We start from the raw sequence: 19,858 nt of genomic DNA on the forward strand, positions 1-19,858 counted from the left end.
ATAGATAGGTTGGGAGTAAAGACTAATTGTAATTGCAGTCCTTTTCAGGGCTAGGTTACATCAGTTCCTATCACTTTTATCAGGCAGGTCTGTGCTCTTAAATAGATAGGTTGGGAGTAAAGACTAACTGTAATTGCAGTCCTTTTGAGGGCTAGGTTACATCAGTTCCTATCACTTTTTGGCCAGGCAGGTCTGTGCCAGTGCTGTGCAAGTTTTTTTCACAGTATTTGGCTAAATCTAGCAAAGCAAATCCTTTTTGTCCTCTTGCTGTGTGTGTTAGTCAGTGGAGAAGCCTATCTGTGTTGCAAGCTACACCACCTGTATATAGAATACAATTTTTTTTTACTGCACCTAGTGAAGTAAAACCTTTTGGGCATAGCATCATTCTATTAGTACATCTATACTAACCTCCACCAGGTTGCAAATTCAATATAATTTTTTTCTGCATCTAGCACTGAAAAAATATTTCGGCTTGTAGCAGTGTGTGGGACTTGTTCTATTAGTCCATCTATACTAACCTCCACCAGGTTGCAAATTCAATATAATTTTTATCTGCATCTAGCTCTGAAAAAATATTTCGGCTTGTAGCAGTGTGTGGGACTTGTTCTACTAGTCCATCTATACTAACCTCCACCATGGTGCAAATTCAATATAATTTTTATCTGCATCTAGCTCTGAAAAAATAATTTGGCTTGTAGCAGTGTGTGGGACTTGTTCTATTAGTCCATCTATACTAACCTCCACCAGGTTGCAAATTCAATATAATTTTTATCTGCATCAAGCTCTGAAAAAATATTTTGGCTTGTAGCAGTGTGTGGGACTTGTTCTATTAGTCCATCTATACTAACCTCCACCAGGTTGCAAATTCAATATAATTTTTATCTGCATCTAGCTCTGAAAAAATATTTCAGCTTGTAGCAGTGTGTGGGACTTGTTCTATTAGTCCAACTATACTAACCTCCACCAGGTTGCAAATTCAATATAATTTTTATCTGCATCTAGCTCTGAAAAAATATTTCGGCTTGTAGCAGTGTGTGGGACTTGTTCTATTAGTCCATCTATACTAACCTCCACCAGGTTGCAAATTCAATATAATTTTTTTCTGCATCTAGCTCTGAAAAAATATTTCGGCTTGTAGCAGTGTGTGGGACTTGTTCTATTAGTCCATCTATACTAACCTCCACCAGGTTGCAAATTCAATATAATTTTTATCTGCATCTAACCAAGCCAAGACTTTTGGGCTAATACCACAGTTTGGCCACTCAGCTCTGCTCGGTTCCCATCCATTGTTTTTTGTGCAAACAACTCCAGAGTTGTGAATTAGTTAACCACCAAAATGAGTGGAAAAAGGCCTGCTGCTGGTGGAAAGGAGAATAGGCGTGTTGGGAAGGGATAAAAAGGTTGTGTCCGTGGGGTAGGTGTTAAAGCAACAGTAACATCTGCAGAAGAAAGACCATCTTCCAGCCAAACTAAGATATCTACTTCTTTTAGCAGACAATGTGATAAGATCCCTTTCTTACAGCCACGCCAATCGCTACAAATTCCAGATGAGGCACAAAAACAGCAGGTGCTTCAACGGATATCAAGTGCTCCTTTAAGTGGGCTCTCCTCCACCTCAACTTCAACATCACAAATACTCCAGTCCTCAGAGGTGTCACCCCAATCACACTTGCTTCCTCACAGCTCCCAAGTCTCCAGCTGCCCGTCTGAGTATGGGGTATAACAGGTGGTTGAGTCTGCAGAGCTGTTTACTCATACTATAGCCTGGGAATCAGAGGTCGGCTCCAGAGCTTCTGTGAATCCAGACGAGGAAATGATCTGCACTGATGCCCAGAATCTTTATGAATCGGATCCAGGAACAGACGGAAATGGTTCTGACCATAATGTAGACCCTCGTTCCCAAACTGTAACTCCTGTTGGTGGAGACAATGATGAAGACGATGATGAGACTCAAATACCTGATTGGAGCGACAACTTTAGTTCTTTGTCAGGGCAGGAAGAGGTTTGCTCTGAGGACGACGGGTGTGATAACACACAGGGTGATGATGACGAGGTTGGAGATCCCACTTACTGTCAATCCACAGTCAGCCAAGAGATGAGGTCAGCAGAGGAGGTGGAGGAGGATGCTAGTGACGAAGAGGTCTGGTTGCGCCTTCCTGGACAGAGACGTAGTACTGGAAGCACGTCAACAACTGCATCCTCAAACACAACTCTGCCTCTGACCACAAGTTGTGGTGGCTCTTCAGGTCGCATGTGTGCTAAGCCATGCATAGCCTGGGCATTTTTTCAGATCGATAAAGATGACCCAACTCGTGTTATCTGTAACATTTGTCAGCAAAAGCTAAGTAGGGGCCAAAAAATATATAGTTTGAGTACTTCATGCATGAAGCGGCACATGGATATGAAGCATAAGTTGCAGTGGGAAGCTCACTGTGCTACAATGCGGTCTAGCCGGCCGGGCCAACCACCGTCTGCCACATCTTGTGCATCCGCGGCCTCTTTATCCTCTGTGACTGGGGGGACAGCAGTCACACCTGTTTTCGGACGCAGACCTGCCACCTCTTTACCCGCAACAGCCAGCGCGATTGGCAGGTCATCATTTTCTTTGGAGGTGGAAACACCAGCTGGTGTTCAGCGCTGTCCGACATCGATAGCACCACCTTTGGATCGAGGCAACCTAACATGTCTGCCTGCATCTTCCTCACAGACCGGCAGTTTGCCGGGGACACCCTTCTCAACCCTGTCTAAGCACAACAGCCAGCCCTCGGTCCCTCAGATGTGGACAAGTAAAAGACCATTTCCTCCTAGCCATGAGAAAGCTAAGAGGTTGAATTTCACCATCTGCAAGCTCTTGGCTACAGAAATGCTGCCTTTCTGCCTGGTGGACACAGAGGATTTTCGAGACCTTATGTCCGTTGCAGTGCCCCAGCGCCAGATGCCCAGTCGGCACTACTTCTCAAAGAAAGGTGTGCCTGCGCTCCACCAGCATGTCGCACACAACATCACCGCTTCTTTGAGAAACTCTGTGTGTGACAGGGTGCATTTCACCAAAGACACTTTGACGAGTAGGCATGGACAGGGGCGTTACATGTCACTGACTGGGCACTGGGTAACTATGGTGACAGCAGGACAAGGGGCTGCTGTCCAAGTCTTGCCGTCCCCACGAGTTGTGCGTCAGTCCTCTTTGTCTCGAAGTTCCTCCACTGCTTCTGCCTCCTCAACCTCCTCTTGGTCCTCCACCTGCACCCAAAGCCTGTCTGGTCATGCCACAAGCTTTCCAACTGCGCAGAAGGGATTCTGCACACCTCCTTACTTTGCGGGCAGCAGGGTCAACGTCATCAGGCGGTTTTTACTTTGAAATGTCTGGGAAATGTGAGTCACACAGCTGAGGAGTTGTGGTCAGCTCTGGAGAACCAGTTTCATGAATGGTTGTCTCCACTGGACCTGAAACCAGGGAAGGCCGTGTGCGACAATGCTGCAAACCTCGGTGCGGCCCTTCGCCGGGGCAATGTCACACACGTGCCTTGTATGGCTCACGTGTTGAACCTGGTTGTCCAGCAATTTTTAGCCCACTATCCCGGACTAGATGGCCTTCTGCAGAGGGCACGGTCGCTGTGTGCTCACTTCCGCCGTTCAAATCCCGCAACTCAGCGACTTGCATCTCTACAGAAGTCGTTGGGCCTGCCACTTCACCGGCTAAAATGCGATGTGCCTACCCGGTGGAATTCAACTCTGCACATGTTGCAGCGACTGTGGCAGCACCGACAAGCCCTGGTGAAATACGTTGTGACGTATAGCCTGGGACAATGAAATCTAGAGGTGGGGCAAATCACGCTGGAGGAGTGGTCTCAGATCAGGGACCTATGCAGCCTTCTGCACAGTTTTGAAATGGCGACGAAGATGTTTAGTGCTGACGATGCCATTATCAGCATGACTATTCCGGTGATTTACATGCTGGAGCACATGTTAAACAGAATTCGGAGTCAGGTGGTGGCACAAGAGGAGGTGGAAGAAGTAGAGGAGGAGGAGTTGTATGCGGAAGGGCTAACATCTGCAAGGTCCAGACGGTCGGCAGCACCAAGGCGGCAGGCATGTGAGGGTGGGGGAGATGGTTTTACCAGGGCGCATGGTAGCAGCCCAACTAGTGAGGAAGGTGCAGGAGCCCAGGAAGAAGTGGAGGACGAACTGATGGAAGACTCATCAGATGAGGGAGACCTTGATCACATTTCTGTTGTGCGAGGTTGCGGGGAGAGGGCAGAGGAAGGAAACTTGATTGTTACCTCACCACCAACACAACAGGGACTTGGTGCTCCTGGATGCGCAAGACACATGAGTGCCTTCTTGCTGCACTTCCTGCAACATGACCCTCAAATTGTGAGAATTAGAAATAATCCTGACTACTGTGTTGCCACACTGTTAGATCCCCGGTACAAAAGTAAATTTGCAGAAATTATTCCTGCCATACAAAGAGATGCAAGCATGCAGGAGTATCAGCAGAGACTGTTGCAGAATCTTACATATGCTTTTCCCCAAAACACTAGTGGCGCACGTAGTGAATCTCACAGTTCCAACTTGCCAACCGTGGGACCGTCGAGTGTTCAGCACTCAAAACATAACAGAAACACAGTATCTGCTGGTAACATCAATTTTGCATAATCATTTCACCACTTTTTTAGCCCATCCTTTGCAAGGCCACAGGAGACAAGAAGTCTGACACATAGTCAACGCCTAGAGACGATGGTTACAGGAGTATCTCCAAGTAAACACTAAAGCCATGACTGTGACTGTGCTCTTTTTGGGCTTCCAATCTGAATAAATGGCCGGAGCTCGCCTCTTATGCCTTGGAGATCTTGTCATGCCCCGCGTCCAGCGTTCTGTCTGAACGTGTGTTCAGCGCTGCTGGTGGTGTGCTGACAGATAAGCGCACGCGGCTCTCCACTGATAATGTAGACAGACTCACGTTCATAAAGATGAACAAATCATGGATCCGAAACGATTTTTCTACCCCTGTGTCATCCTGGGGAGAGTAAAAGCTTGATGATTTGTTAAAATCACCTCACCAACCGTTTTAAGCTTTCAAATTACTAATCATGTTTATCTGTACCTTGGCTGGAAAATAATTTTGGCCTTGTAGCAGTGTGCAGTACTGTTTCTATTAGGCCATCTATACTAAACTTCACCAGATTTAAAATTACTAATCATGTTTATCTGTATCTTGGCTGGAAAATAATTTGGGCCTTATAGCAGTGTGCAGTACTGATTCTATTAGGCCACCTGTACTAAACTCCACCAGATTTAAAATTACTAATCATGTTTATCTGTATCTTCTCTGGAAAATAATTTGGGCTTTGTAGCAGTTTGCAGTACTGATTCTATTAGGCCATCTATACTAAGCTCCACCAGCTTTCAAATTAATAATAATTTGCAGCTGCATCTAGCCCGGAAAATAATTTTGGGGCTCCTAGATGCGCAAGACACATGAGTGCCTTCTTGCTGCACTACCTGCAACATGACCCTCAGATTGTCAGAATTCGAAATAATCCTGACTACTGGGTTGCTATACTCTTAGATCCCCCACACTCTTCGGTCAACCTTTTCATTTTAATAAAGACCAAAAAAATGGTCATTTTTTAAATTATAAGCATTAGCAGGTTATTACAAACTGAAATCAAACAGTTTTCAACTCCAAACTTTATTCTAGGTGATGTTACATTTGCACATAGGACCCCTTGTTCGAAAGGAGCTTCTGAACTCTCTCGACCATTGAATTTGTCAGGTTTTGGAAGGTTTCTGCTTCAATTGTTTTGCATGAGGACAGAATACCCTCCCAGAGCTGTTGCTTAGATGTGAACTGCCTCCCGCCATCATAGACACTCCTTTTGATGATGCTCCAGAGGTTCTCAATGGGGTTGAGGTCAGGGGAGCATGGGGGTCACACCATAAGTTTGTCCCCTTTTATGCCCATATCAGCCAGAGATGCAGATGTGTTATGTGCAGCATGAGACGGTGCATTATCATGCATGAAAATGATCTTGCTGCGGAATACACGGTTCTTCTTCTTGAACCATGGCAGTAAGTGCTGTTTGAGAAACTCCACATACATTATGGAGTTCATCTTTACCCCTTCAGGAATCCTAAAGGGGCTGACAATCTCTCTCCCCAAGATTCCAGCCCAAAACATTACTCCACCTTCTCCTTGTTGGTGCCGTAGCCGTGTTTGCTTGGGGTGTCCATCAGCCAGCCATCCTCCACTCCATCCATCTGGACCATCGAGCGTTGCACGGCACTCATCGGTGAACAAAACAGTTTTGAAGTCAGTCTTCATGTATTGTTTGGCCCACTGGAGCCGTTTCTGCTTGTGTACAGTGGATAGAGGAGATCGACAGGATGGCTTACGCACAGCTGCAAACCTCTGAAGGACCCGGCATCTTGTTGTTCGGGGGATGTTGGAGGCACCTGCAGCTTCAAAAACTTGTCTGCCGCTATGACAAGGCTTTTTTGCCGCTGCTCTTTTAACCTGACGTAATTGCCTGTAGGAAAGAGTCCTCTATTTGCCCTTATCAGCATGCACACGTGTGTACTGTGAATCAGCTACATACTTCTTGATTGTGCGATGATCAGGATGAAATGTCTTGGCAATGTTGATTGTAGTCATGCCTTGACCTAAACACTCCACAATTTGTTGCTTCTCAGCAGCCGACACATCCTTTTTCTTTCCCATTTTGGCAGAAAATGTAGGCTGCTTAATAATGTGGGACAGCCTTCTTAAGTAGTCTTGCCTTTCATTGGACACACCTGCCAAACTAATTAGCACAGGTGTCTGCAATTGCTTACAGTGATATAAAGAGCCCTGACACACATCACCATCAATGAGTTTAACTGACAAACAAAAAAATTCTTACCTTATCACTCCTAAACACTTTTTTGCATAATAATTTGGAACACAGTGTACATGTACTTTCCCACAAAACACCAGTGGTTCACGTAGTGAATCTTACAGTTCTAACTTGCCAACCGTGGTCTGTATGGAGTTGTTCAATAAAGGGCCCAAAATTAAGATAATATAGACGGGAGAGGTCTCTATGAATACGAATTCCTAAGTATTTGATACCCTGTGAGGGCCAGGCAAAGGGAAAGTTGGACTGGATGGAATCCTGTATGGACTTGGGGAGGGAGACATCGAGGGCCACAGACTTCGCTGCATTGATTTTAAAATTTGACTATGTAACAAAGTGATCTATTTCAGCCATAACAGCAGGGATGGATATATGTGATTGAGTGATATATACTAGGACATCATCAGCAAATGCAGAGCACTTGTACTCGATGCCTCCCACCTCAATCCACCTAATATTGGGGTTATGGCGAATTGATGAGAGCAGGTGCTCCGTCACTAGGATGTATAAGAGAGGGGACAGAGGACATCCCTGCTTTGTCCCATTGGTGATTATGAAAGGTGATGAAAATGTTCCATTTATCTTCAGCCTAGGTGACGTATTGCGATACCAGGCCGTGATTTTGGCTATAAAAGGGTCCCCTAGACCCGTACCCCAAGCTTCTTAAGAGAATAATATATGGCGTGCCAGGAGACTCTATGGAATGCTTTCTCAGCATCCAACGAGAGTATCTAATTACAAATTTTTAACTGCATCTAGCCCAGGAAATACTTTGTGCTTAGTAGCAGTGTCTGCTAGTCAGCGGATTATCCCAGCTGTTAAGAATGCTACACCACCTGTAGTTTGGACACTTAATTTTTTCAAAGGAAATGGTTCGGGCCCCCGGGACACTCAGTGAAGAGCTTCGGGAGGCACCCCAAGGCACAGGGGCTGGGACTGGCGGTAGGACGCCTTGCGGTGGACCTCCAAGCTCGATCCTTATAAAAGCTTTTTAACTGCAGCAGCTTTAGTGGACGCTACTGGAGCTGGAATTCCCGCAGCTGCTGGCATCAGACTTGCCCTCCAATAGATCCTTGTAAAAGGATTTAAGGTGTACTCATTCAAATTAGAGAGACAATTTAAATTAAAAAGCTTAGACCTGCCTCCATCGCAGGGAGACTCGCTCGACCCACCAGCGGATAGGCACCAGTATTGGTAGAGGGGGGCTGGCCGTCAGGGTCCACCGCAGCTCTGGCACAAACCCGGCAACACGGAGGTAGCATGGGCAGGAATGGACTGGCCGTGTCGGCTTCGCACTTTTTTGGTTTTAGAAGGGCATGACATGCCTATATCTGTGTCTCCCCCTCCTTTTACTCCTCCACCTCTTTTCTTTTCGCATGACTATATGTACTTTTCACTTTTCCATGTGTTAGTTGTGTCTTCTGAGCAGTTTGTCAGCTTTTGGACACCTTTGAAGGTGTTTTTTATGTGTTTCTCTGTGTTTTTGTTTGCCTGCCATTGGTTTTAACGGTGTTCGAAGGTGTTCGACTCACAGTTCGACGAACAGTTCGGCGAACATACGGGTGTTCGACGAACCGAACCGAACTCGAACACTACGGGGGTGGCTCAACACTACTGATAAGAAATCATCATTGGGTTGGTTTATTGACTCAGGTGCAACAAGTCACATGACATGTAATAAAAATGTCTTTACTGAACTTAATTTAAACAAGGAAGCCATTTATCTTGAAGATGGATGCAAAATAACTGCATGAACTGATAAAAAAGAAGTTGAAATTAATAAAAAACAGAATACTGAAAGTGAAGAGATACAACTACAAACAGACACAGAGCCAAGACATTCAATAAGAGAAAACAAAGAAAAAACACCAATACACCTTTCGTGCAAGGCAAGTACAAGTAAAATTTATGAGCCTACCTCTTGGGAAGACATATCTCGACTTCCTGAAGAAGAAGCCAATAAATGGATAGAGGCAACAGAGATAGAAATAAAATCCATGCATGACTCAAAAACATGAACACTAACAGAATTACCAGAAGGAAGAAAGGCTATAGGATGTAAATGGGTTTTTAAAGTAAAGTACCGAACAGATGGCACAGCTGAACGATACAAAGCAAGACTCGTAGCTAAAGGTTATTCTCAAAAATATGGATAAAACTATAATGAAATCTTTGCTCCAGTTGTCAAACATACTACAATAAGAACTTTGTTTGCAGTTGCAGCAATGAAACAAATGGAACGGAAACATCTGGATGTAAAGACAGCATTTTTGAATGGAAGTTTAACAGAAGATATTTACATGGAACAACTTCCAGGATTCAAAGATGAAAGTAACCCAAACATGGTTTGCAAATTACAGAAAAGTATATACGGTTTAAAACAAGGTGCTAAAGCGTGGAATGATAAAATCACGGAGGTGCTCACAAATGAAAAATTTTAAAGAAGCAAAGCTGATCCTTGCCTGTACACAAAAAGACTAATGCACAGATGGATCTATGTACTCATATATGTTGATGACATTTTAGTTTGTTTTGAAAAAGAAAGGGATAAAGAGGACATACCAAAAATCCTGAATGAACATTTCGAGATCAAAGACTTGGGAAATGTGAAACAGTACTCAGGAATACAAATAGAAAGAGAAGAAGATGGAAGTTTCCTACTTAATCAAAATCACATGATCCAAGACATAACCAAAACATTTGGATTGAAGGATGCAAAACCAGCAAAGTCTCCAATGGAAACTAATTATCTTAAAGAGATAAGTAGTGAGAAAAATGTGTTCCCAAATAATGAAGAGTACAGAATGGCGATAGGAAAATTACTGTATCTAGCAACTGTTTCAAGGCCAGACATTGCAGCAGCAGTAGGAATTCTGAGTAGAAAAGTGTCCAAGCCAAACAAAGCAGATTGGAATGCTGTGAAGAGAGTAATACGTTATTTGAAAGGAACCAGCAATGTTAAACTGAAACTGCCTACAAGTGATAAATGCATTTTAACTGGATACGTTGATACAGATTGGGCTGGAGATCCAACTGACAGAAAATCTACCAGAGGCTATCTTTTCTTTCTCTCAGGTGGACCACTTAGTTGGACTAGTAAAAAACAATCAATAGTAACGCTGTCGTCAACAGAAGCAGAATATGTTGCAGCAGCACTTGCGAGTCAAGAAGTTCTATGGTTCAGACAATTAATAACAGACCTAGGAAAAGCACAGTTGGAACCAACAAAAATAAATGAGGACAATCAGGGATGTCTTGTTCTTGCTCAGATGGAAAGAGTTAACCCAAGAACCCAGCACATTGATGTGAAGTATAATTTCTTAAGGGACCATCAGGAACAAGGAATCCTGAAATTAGAATATTGTCCAACTGAAGATATGACAGCAGACATTTTCACAAAGGCATTGAATGCTGAAAAACATCAGAGACTAATGAAGAAATTGGGTTTGACTGAATAAGTCCTTAATGTTGAGTTAGACTTATGAAACAGTTGTGGACTTCTTTGTTTGTGTGAAGGAGGACTTTATGTTGATCTGACAGTAGATGGCAATGTTGTGTTAAGTTTCCTTGTTTACTGTGTTTTAAAGGAAAAAAGTCTCTCTTGTTTTTTTTCTGTTTTGTTCTTACTTCCTGGTGCAGTACTGTGTGACTGTGCGTTTTTTCCTTTACCTCATGTTCTGAGAAGTAAAAGCTTGTTATCCCATGTAATCTGCTCTGTGAAATTTATACTGCAACTGTGGGTATCCAGAAGCTGTGCAACAAAGTTTCTATCGTCCGATCGATTGTGCTATACATAGCAGTACTGATGCACAGCAATGTAAAGCAAAAATCACTATCTTCTATGAACACCAGCCATGGGCTTGTTTTCACAGGAGGATCATAAGGAAAGGCACGGAGGTCTTCAGTAGACACCCAGCTGTCATGGCAATCCATCAGTGACCAGCAATCACGTCATGAGTGTGCCAATGGGCTGGTGGAATGATGTCCCTCTTTTGTCCCTCTTTTGCTTCTTGGAAAGTTTGAAAGTATGGACAAATCACATCGTAAGTGGCTCAGCTATGTACATTGCATATTGCCCTAGCATGGTGTTTCAGGTTTCTCCTATTCAATTGAATTCCAGTTCCAGTGTGCTATAACCACTTAAATCAGGAAATTGTGGTGGTGACAGGGAGTCTGATCCCTTTTCTCTAATATCTGTGGCCTATCCTAAGCCCCCAAAACTCCTCTAACTTTACACTGGGTGGGTCACAAATCTCAGTGGTAGCTTACAATGGAATTTAGCTTAGCGGTTGCAGTCTTTGGTGCACAGCTTGATGATTTCTTGTCATCTAAAGCAGCACAAGTTTATGAACTCAGGGAACAGTAAGGCAGGGAAAGTATTGTATCTTACTCTCCCTTTTGGTCAAGCCTTGTCTCTTTTCACTGGTGGGAACAGTTTGACTGCAAATTGCCCAAGGCCATTCAGCCACAAGAAGTAGCTTCTATCAGTCTATCCAAAATGCCCACAGATACCTTCCTCTGTCAGCTCTGATACACCACTGCAAAAGTTCACTTGTCCTTATGTAGCACCCTGAGGATTCGGCTGCTACAGGGGTATTGCACCTCAACCCAGAGGTGTGATATTCCACTCCCGGGTAAGGAAGGAGTGTGGAACTGAGCTCAGATAGACTGCATGCACTACATACATCCCATTCCAGAGGAGCAGGCCGACGGTACTCCCACTTAGAAATGTGCAGGTACAACCGAGCCTGTTCCTGGCTGGAGTGGGAGGGGGGTGGTACATCCCATGTAGTGTAGGGGCAGATAGGGGGAGCAGTCTGGGTAGTGATAGGAGCTCATTGGGTGCTGGTCACCTGAGCTCACACATAGAGGGATATATAAGGAGGGCACCAACTTAGATCAGGGTCAGACGCTGAGAACAAGTCAGTTGGAGAGAGAAAAGGAAACAGCAGCCCTGGAGAGAGAGAGAGGAGAAAGAAAGAGAAAGACCCAGAGGGGGAAGACTGAAGGGACCCAAGAACCCAAATTAGAGCACCGGGTGAGGAGTCAGCACAAGGGTACCGGAACCCAAGCTGGTGGGGGCAAAAACATCCCTAGCCAGAGACCGGAGGCTGTGGGCAGCATCTGCCACGGCCACCCACCACATCCACCCTGAAGGCATACCACATGGAGGGTCAGGGAACCTAAGGCCAAGGGTTGCCCAACAGAAGGCCCGAGGGAGCTGGACCTAGGTGGATCACTGGTGGGGACGGCTGAAGAAAGGACAGAGGGAGAGCTCAGGGCCACGCTCCGGACTTGTTTGGGGGTTGGCCGGATCCAGGACCTGGTGGACGCAGCACGGCTCGGGTGGTCACTAACAGCTGGAGTGACCGAAACATCCGCAGTAAGTAAACTCCCTTAACTGCACAACCCGAGTCTGTCTTCATTGCCGGCTGCACCGCACCACCACAACCCCCATCCTCTGCGCCTGTCCCCTCTGAGGCTATACCCCTCCCGTTGGGGGTTATCCCACCAAGCTGCACATCCACCATCAGCCTCAGCGGACCCTGCTGCAGCGGCGGCCACAGTGACCGCATTACAACGGGTGGCGTAGTCGACACAAAAGAACTCTTATAACATCAGTAAGGACTGCCACATAACACTTAGCTTGACGCCCTGGGCACGGGACCGGGTCACAGCCGCTCGGAGACTACAACCCCCCATCTGATCCGGTGCCGGGTATTCCTCTCAAAAAGGAATATGTCCCAGGGGGCGCGTCACTTACATCTTCCGTCTATCAGAACTGACCACTGTCCTGATGGAGTGGCACGTACTCTACCCAGCAACACCTGTAGCTCAAGAGCCTTCCACTTCAACCTACATACAGATTATTTTCTCTCCCTGGCGCCTTTGCTGTCTCTCTGCAAAAGTCTATTTACTAGTGTCTCCTAAGCCAGACTGTAATAGTTGGCATTGTCTCCTTGGTCATCTGTATAACAAATAGCCGAGCACCACAGCTATCATTCAATCCTGCTCAACTACGTGTCTTAGCTCCAATCCCACCATGCAGCGTGCATCTCATGGGAATATGACTAAACCCACCAGTAGTGTCAAATCCTACTTTTTCATGGAAGCAGCTCTTCTTACCTGAGCAGCACACTCCTCTGACTTAAGAACCTGGCGATCAAGTAATGTGATAACAGGCCCTTCATAGATACAACATACAACACCAACAACACATGCCATACAGAACACATTATCATTGGTTATCAACATCAGTGCAACATGCATGTATAATCATAATACAGTTACATAAAGGGCTTGTCCACTATTGGATAACCCCAGCTTTATCAATTTAGCCTCAAATTAAATAAGAACAATGTATACTAATAGAGATGAGCGAACCCGTACTGTAAAGTTCTGGGTTCATACCAGACAAATAGTGTCAGGTGCTGAACTTCGAACATGGACTTTTCCTGGTAGTCCGAGGAAAGAGAGATTTTCCAGATCCAAAGTTTTGGACAAACCCAGCGAACCTGAACTTTTACAAGTTCGCTCGTCCCTATATACTAACCTCGTACAGCTGCACCATTCCAGTGATATCAACGTTAGTAACTACCTGCCTGTTCTACTCGGCACCTGCAAACAGTGGTCATTGACTGATTCAGTTGCTCCACGTCAACAGAGCAGCTCTTCCTTTTCCAGGTTGCTCTGTTAACATGGTGTGACTGCTGACATCATGCCGTGTGTCAGCTCCCTGAGGTTAGGCAGTGGGAAGCCTCTGGTCAATCAGCATGACTTCGGCAGTCACGCCGCATCAACAGAGTAGAGCAGAAGAGAAGCCGCTGCTTCAGAGCATAATAAACCTGGGATGGTTCTACGCCAGTGCGAGTAAGATTGTGACATCATGACGTCATGATGTGCGCTGTGACCTTGCGCTCATGTGAGAAATCATCCCAGGCCTCATCAGAGTCAGAAGTCCTGACATAGTGTAAAGAGGCCCGGTGGTTTAGGGGATGAGTAGATGGGTGGGAAAGGTGAGCAGTAAGATACAAGTGAAAAGTATTTTTGTTGCGTTTTTATGGCCCTTTATAGTTCATTTACAAGGACAATGGTGTGAAACACAGATCAGTATCTTTTATATTTCTTTTATGGCCCTTGGAAATGAATGAGTTGGTTGATAGATGCCAGCATTCTAACACTTTAACACTATCCTTGGTGCAGATTTTTAAGTTGGTCATAATACAAATACATTTTGTTTCAGGTAAGCTGATTTGATCCCGTGTTTTATAGAGTCATAGAAAGTTTGAGAACATCTAGTAATTTACATAAGCATTAAAAACTGACAGTGTTAGCAGTTCTGTGTTTATTTCAGCTTAGACTCGGCTTATGTCCCATCTGACAGTAAAATCACTTTTCACTCCGAAACCAGCCTCTTATTTTTTATTGAGATCTCATCATAACCTCTTAATGTGCATTTCCTAAGCATTTTCGCTTGAAGTATCGCATTGGGAGATGCTCAGTGTTTATACTTTATGAAAATTACAGATTTCATTATAATTTCATAGTATTAAGGGTGTACTACAGCACAATACTTTACCATATTAGCAAACACAGGGATTGATGGAAATTTTAAAGTGAAGGTTTACCTTTTTTTAAAAGTAATTTTATTACATACATCTATAATTCACACCCTACAAGTATACATACTCGAGTATCAATTTTGACAAGTTTGTGTCACCTAAAAACCACATACTTCCCAACATCACTGCAGTAAGACAGTCAATGAGTCAATGTCAGCAGGGTTTTACTATGTAATCTGACAGCAGAATGAGATGAGGACAGAGATGTGATGTGTCACTTAGTTTACTGGGTATAGCAGTTCTGATAGAGTCATAGTTTTCTCTGCTGCAGATCTAGAAGAGCTCAGTTGTTGAGATGTGTATAAGCCGCCCACATCACAGCTTTCTGTGTACATTGCATAGTGATGTCTCCTAATCAGTGCTAGGGGCATAGTTGGACTAGGATGCATCAATGCAGTTGTACTGTAGTGTTAATCTTCTGCTAATAAAACACTGATTTTATTGAAACAGCAAAACATAGCCTAGTAAGTGACACATCACTGTAATCAGGGTGTATTCTACTATATCATGGTGCTCTCAAATTACATTGCAAAAACCTGGTGACATAGTCCCTTTAAGCCTATTGCCAGAACTGCCTGGTAAGTATCCAAAACCAATGACTTTTAGCTGAATTTGCCAGGATTGTTTCTGAAATTGTGGACAATTTCAGAACATTCGGCACTATTGGTAGTGTGACACCCCAGGGGTCTGGTTGCCACAGTAGTAGAGATATTATGTCTGAGAGCAAGTGGGAGGTTTCTCTGGTCAGGAGCCCTAAGCATGCAACACTGCCCGCCCAGACCTGGGAGGGGAGGAATCTGCCCTTATAAACTGGGTCTGGGGCGGGATTAAGGCAGTCAGAGCCTGGAGAGGGAAAGTGACAACAGGAGCTCTGTAGGAGCAGGAGCGAGTGCCAGAGGCTGGAAGCTAGAGAGCTCGCCTTGGCTGAAGACACTAACCCGGACACGGAGTCCGAGGCTGTGGGGACATCCAGGTCCAGCAGCAGAATCCAACCGGCAGGGGATTCCATGTCCTCTGGCTTTAGAAACCCGAAGGCACGGTCACAAGCAAGGGACCAGCACCGCCATCGTGAAGCGGAGGCTAACGGAAGGCCCCAAGTCACCGGCCATACGGGTGAGCACCACACGGTATACTCAGGGACGTGGGCTACTTCTACCCGCATAGAGCAAGGTAGCCAGGAAAGAGTGCAGATAGTCGGGGAGGCCTACAACTCCACCTGGCCAGGGGAGATCCTGCTTGCTCACAGACTGACCAGGCCCCTACTGCTGACCAGTACTCCCGGGAGGGTCTGCTTTATACCATCAGTAAAGACCCTGAACTGCACCACACGTCTCTGTGTTTCATCGCCGCACCAGCACCATTACTACTGGGACGCTCACACCATCACTCCCATCATCCACACTAGCTGCCCTGAGGCAATACTTCTCCCGTGGGGAGTTATCCCATACTCGGCTGCGCAAACTACATCAGCCTCAGCGGTCTGCAGCGCAGCGGCGGTCCCCACTGACCGCAATCCACTGGTGGCGTAGTCGGACATTGTTATTACCTATAGACTGCCACTGGTTTGACCACCCTGGGCACGGACCGGGTCACCGCCATGGAGGACTACAACCCCCAGCGATCCGGCTCCGGGTATCCCCCTGCACCGCACAGGCCCAGAGGGTGCGTCAACTTTGGCGTAGTCGGCAGGATTTCGTGCCCGCAACCACCGGGTACTGCGTGCCTGAAAAAGACTTTTGAACTTACCTGTGGTGAAGTTTCCCGCCGTCAGGAGTCGTTTCCCGCCATCCGTAGCCGATTCCCGCCATCAGACGCCATCTTGGACCGTTTCCCGCCGTCTTCTGCTTTCTTCCCGCCATCCGCAGCCGCTTCCCGCCTTCGGACGCCATCTTCAGGACGCCGCACGGGAAGAAGAGGGGCGTGGACGCCGAAAGCGCGCGAGATCCGAAGCTCCGCCCCACACTCCGATGCTGCGTAAGGTCCTGGAAGGAAGGAAGAGCGACGCTGACGTCATCGGAGCACGACGCCAGGTCCTCAACCCCGACGATTGACTGCGGAGCCGTGGCCTACGGAAGAAGAGCATCGCAAGGTAGGGCACGGTCCACTAGGGGGGAAGGAGGATGTCGGACACCGAGGGGAGCTCCACTGCCACAGCCACCGCCAGCGCAACCACTGCAGCGGTCATGCCATTCACCATGCCCTATATCCCGGGGGCAACCTGGCTACCCCAGTACTCAGGAGAGTCACATACCCTGAGTGACTTTAGGGAAAGACTTGATAGCCTCTTCCAGGTATACCCCCTCACAGAAGAGCAAAAAGTGAGCATTCTGGTGGCCCAGTTAATCGGGACAGCCCAAAGGGAGGTAAAGTCCTGGTCACCTGGGAAGAAGAGGACTGTCAGAGAGATACTAGCCCGGCTGAAAGACATATTTGACACCCGCACCTCAGCAGAGATAAAACTAAGATTTTACGAGTGCAAACAACGGGCACATGAAAGTATAAGAGACTATGCCCTAAACCTACAAGAGGCCCTGAGAGCCATTAAGCAGGCAGACCCTGACAGCGTGGGAAATGAAGACAAGCTGTTGACTGAACAATTTATTGAGGGTCTACTGTGCAATGCCCACCGAACCCAGTTGAGGGCAATGGCCTTACAGGACCCTGACCTGGACTTTGCACAGTTCAAGGACAGAGCCATCCGGGTGCTCCGAGAACCGGCACCAGGTGGCGCTGTGACCCACAGGCGCCCTGCTATCACTTACCACCAGGAGACGGCGCCCTCGTCTGCAGGTCCTGTGGGAGCTGATGAGCAGGCTTTGAACAATGACCCGGCAACAGACCTGCACCACCAGGTCCAAGAGCTGACTAAGAGTGTTGCCGCGCTAACCAGAGCTGTGCAGTCTTTACAGGTCTCTTCTCCAGAAAAGATCCAGCTGGCATCCGGACCGGAGGACGTCCCGTGGCGCCGACTGAGGAGGACCCCACCGGCCAGAGGAAGACCCAGCGACAGATACAACGAGGACGGACGACCCATCTGCCGCCGCTGCAATCAACCCGGACATATGGCAAGGTACTGTCCTTTAAACGGGCACAACCTGGGGTAGAGGGCCAACCCCCAGGCATAAGATCATCAGGCCCATCAAACTGGTGTGACAAATGCGTAGGGGGACGTCCGGTCTTGCCTGTGGTACTGGATGGCATTCCTATGAGTGCCCTACTAGACACCGGGTCACAGGTCACCACCATCCCGTACGTGCTCTTCAAGCAGTACTGGAATGACTCGGACATAACCCGCTACCCAGATGACGACCTGAGCATTATCGCCAGCAATGGTCAGCCCGTGCCACAGATAGGATTTAAGGAAGTGACCATCAAGGTCGGTAAAGTTGAACTGCAGGCACAAGGACTGATCATTGTGGACATTGACCGTCGCGAGAGTCACCCAAAAATAACCCTAGGTACTAACGTAATTGAAAACTGTCTTGCAGAGGTGATTCTTATTTTGCAGCAGGTTGCCAAGAACGCCAGTTCCAGCCAACAGCGTGTGCTCCAAAAAGAGATCCGGGCACTGATGATGCGGCAACAGGTGGAACTATCTGGTGGTGAGATAGGTAGCGTGAGGATGTGTGACCCGTTCCCTATTGCCATGCCCCCAAAAGTGAGATGATGATTTGGTGCCGGGCAGCTATTGGTCTAAGAGGTAGAGACTACCAAGCAATGGTAGAACCCGTCTGCTCAGACAGTAGGCCCACCATTTTGACAGCACGGGGGGTGGTCGATGTACGCCATGGGAGGGTGCCCGTCCGCATCATCAATATCGGGGAGAGAGAAGTATACCTTCCCCGGTATGCCACGCTAGCCAGATTGTTCACCATAAACCAGAATTCGGTACAGGCCGTGGAACCCTTGCCTCCATCTCAACCAGAGGAAGGTAACGGCTCTAAGAAACCAATGGAGGACTGGTGTCAGCAACTGCATTTGGGTACTGACTCCACTCCCTCACACCAAAAACAGGGAGTCTATCGGGTGGTTCAAGAGTACGAGAGAGTGTTTAGTAAACACCCGCTAGACTTCGGGCGAGTAAAGGGGGTAGAACATCACATCCCAACGGGAGACCATCCTCCCATAAAGGAGAGATATCGACCCGTACCCCCTGCACACTATCAACACGCCAAGGGAATGCTAAAAGACATGAAGGAGGCTGGGGTAATTAGGGACAGCTGTAGCCCCTGGGCAGCTCCACTAGTCTTAGTGAAAAAGAAAGACAACACCATGAGAATGTGTGTAGACTACAGGAAGGTCAACCGTATCACACACAAAGATGCGTACCCGTTACCAAGGATAGAAGAGTCCTTAGCTGCATTAAAATCTGCTAACTTCTTCTCTACTTTGGATCTCACTAGCGGGTACTGGCAGGTTCCTGTAGCAGTGGCGGACCGGGAGAAGACCGCATTCACCACCCCGATGGGACTCAGCGAATTTAACTGTATGCCGTTCGGGCTCTGCAATGCACCAGGAACCTTCCAACGGTTGATGGAATGCTGTCTGGGACACCGGAACTTTGAGACAATCCTATTATACCTGGACGATGTCATCGTCTATTCCAGGACCATCTGGAACACCTAGCAGAAGTGTTTGAAGCCCTGTCAAACTATGGCCTAAAGGTAAAACCCTCAAAGTGTCATCTACTGAAGCCAAAGGTACAGTACCTGGGACACGTGGTGAGTGCTGACGGAGTAGCCCCCGACCCTGACAAGATCACCGTGATTAAGGACTGGCCAAGACCATCCAGTATAAAGGAAGTGCGGAAGTTCCTCGGGTTGGTAGGCTACTACCGAAGATTCATTCCCGGTTTTACCAAGAAGGCAGCTCCTATGCAGGACCTCCTGATAGGCCAGTCCAGGAAGGCCAAAAACCAGAAGCCACCCTTCAAATGGGAAAAGCTGGAAGAGGAGTCCTTCCGCCAGCTGAAGATGGCCCTCACGGGGGATGAAATCCTGGCGTACCCTGATTACAGCCAGCCCTTTATCCTCTACACGGATGCAAGCAACATCGGGCTAGGAGCCGTACTGTCCCAGATCCAGCAGGGGAGAGAACGGGTAATTGCTTACGCCAGCCGAAAACTGCGACCCACGGAAAGAAACCCCGAGAATTACAGCTCGTTCAAGCTAGAGTTCCTGGCAGTGGTGTGGGCAGTAACCGAACGTCTCAAGCATTACCTTGCCTCTTCTAGGTTCACCGTGTACACGGACAACAACCCGTTGACACACCTGGACACTGCAAGACTGGGTGCCCTGGAGCAGAGATGGAAGGCCCGCCTGTCCAATTTTGAGTTCACAA

The sequence above is a fragment of the Phyllobates terribilis genome, unplaced genomic scaffold, assembly GCF_046119375.1.
Source record: "Phyllobates terribilis strain yellow unplaced genomic scaffold, ASM4611937v1 Scaffold_13__5_contigs__length_258822181, whole genome shotgun sequence".
Classification (NCBI taxonomy): Eukaryota; Metazoa; Chordata; class Amphibia; order Anura; family Dendrobatidae; genus Phyllobates; species Phyllobates terribilis.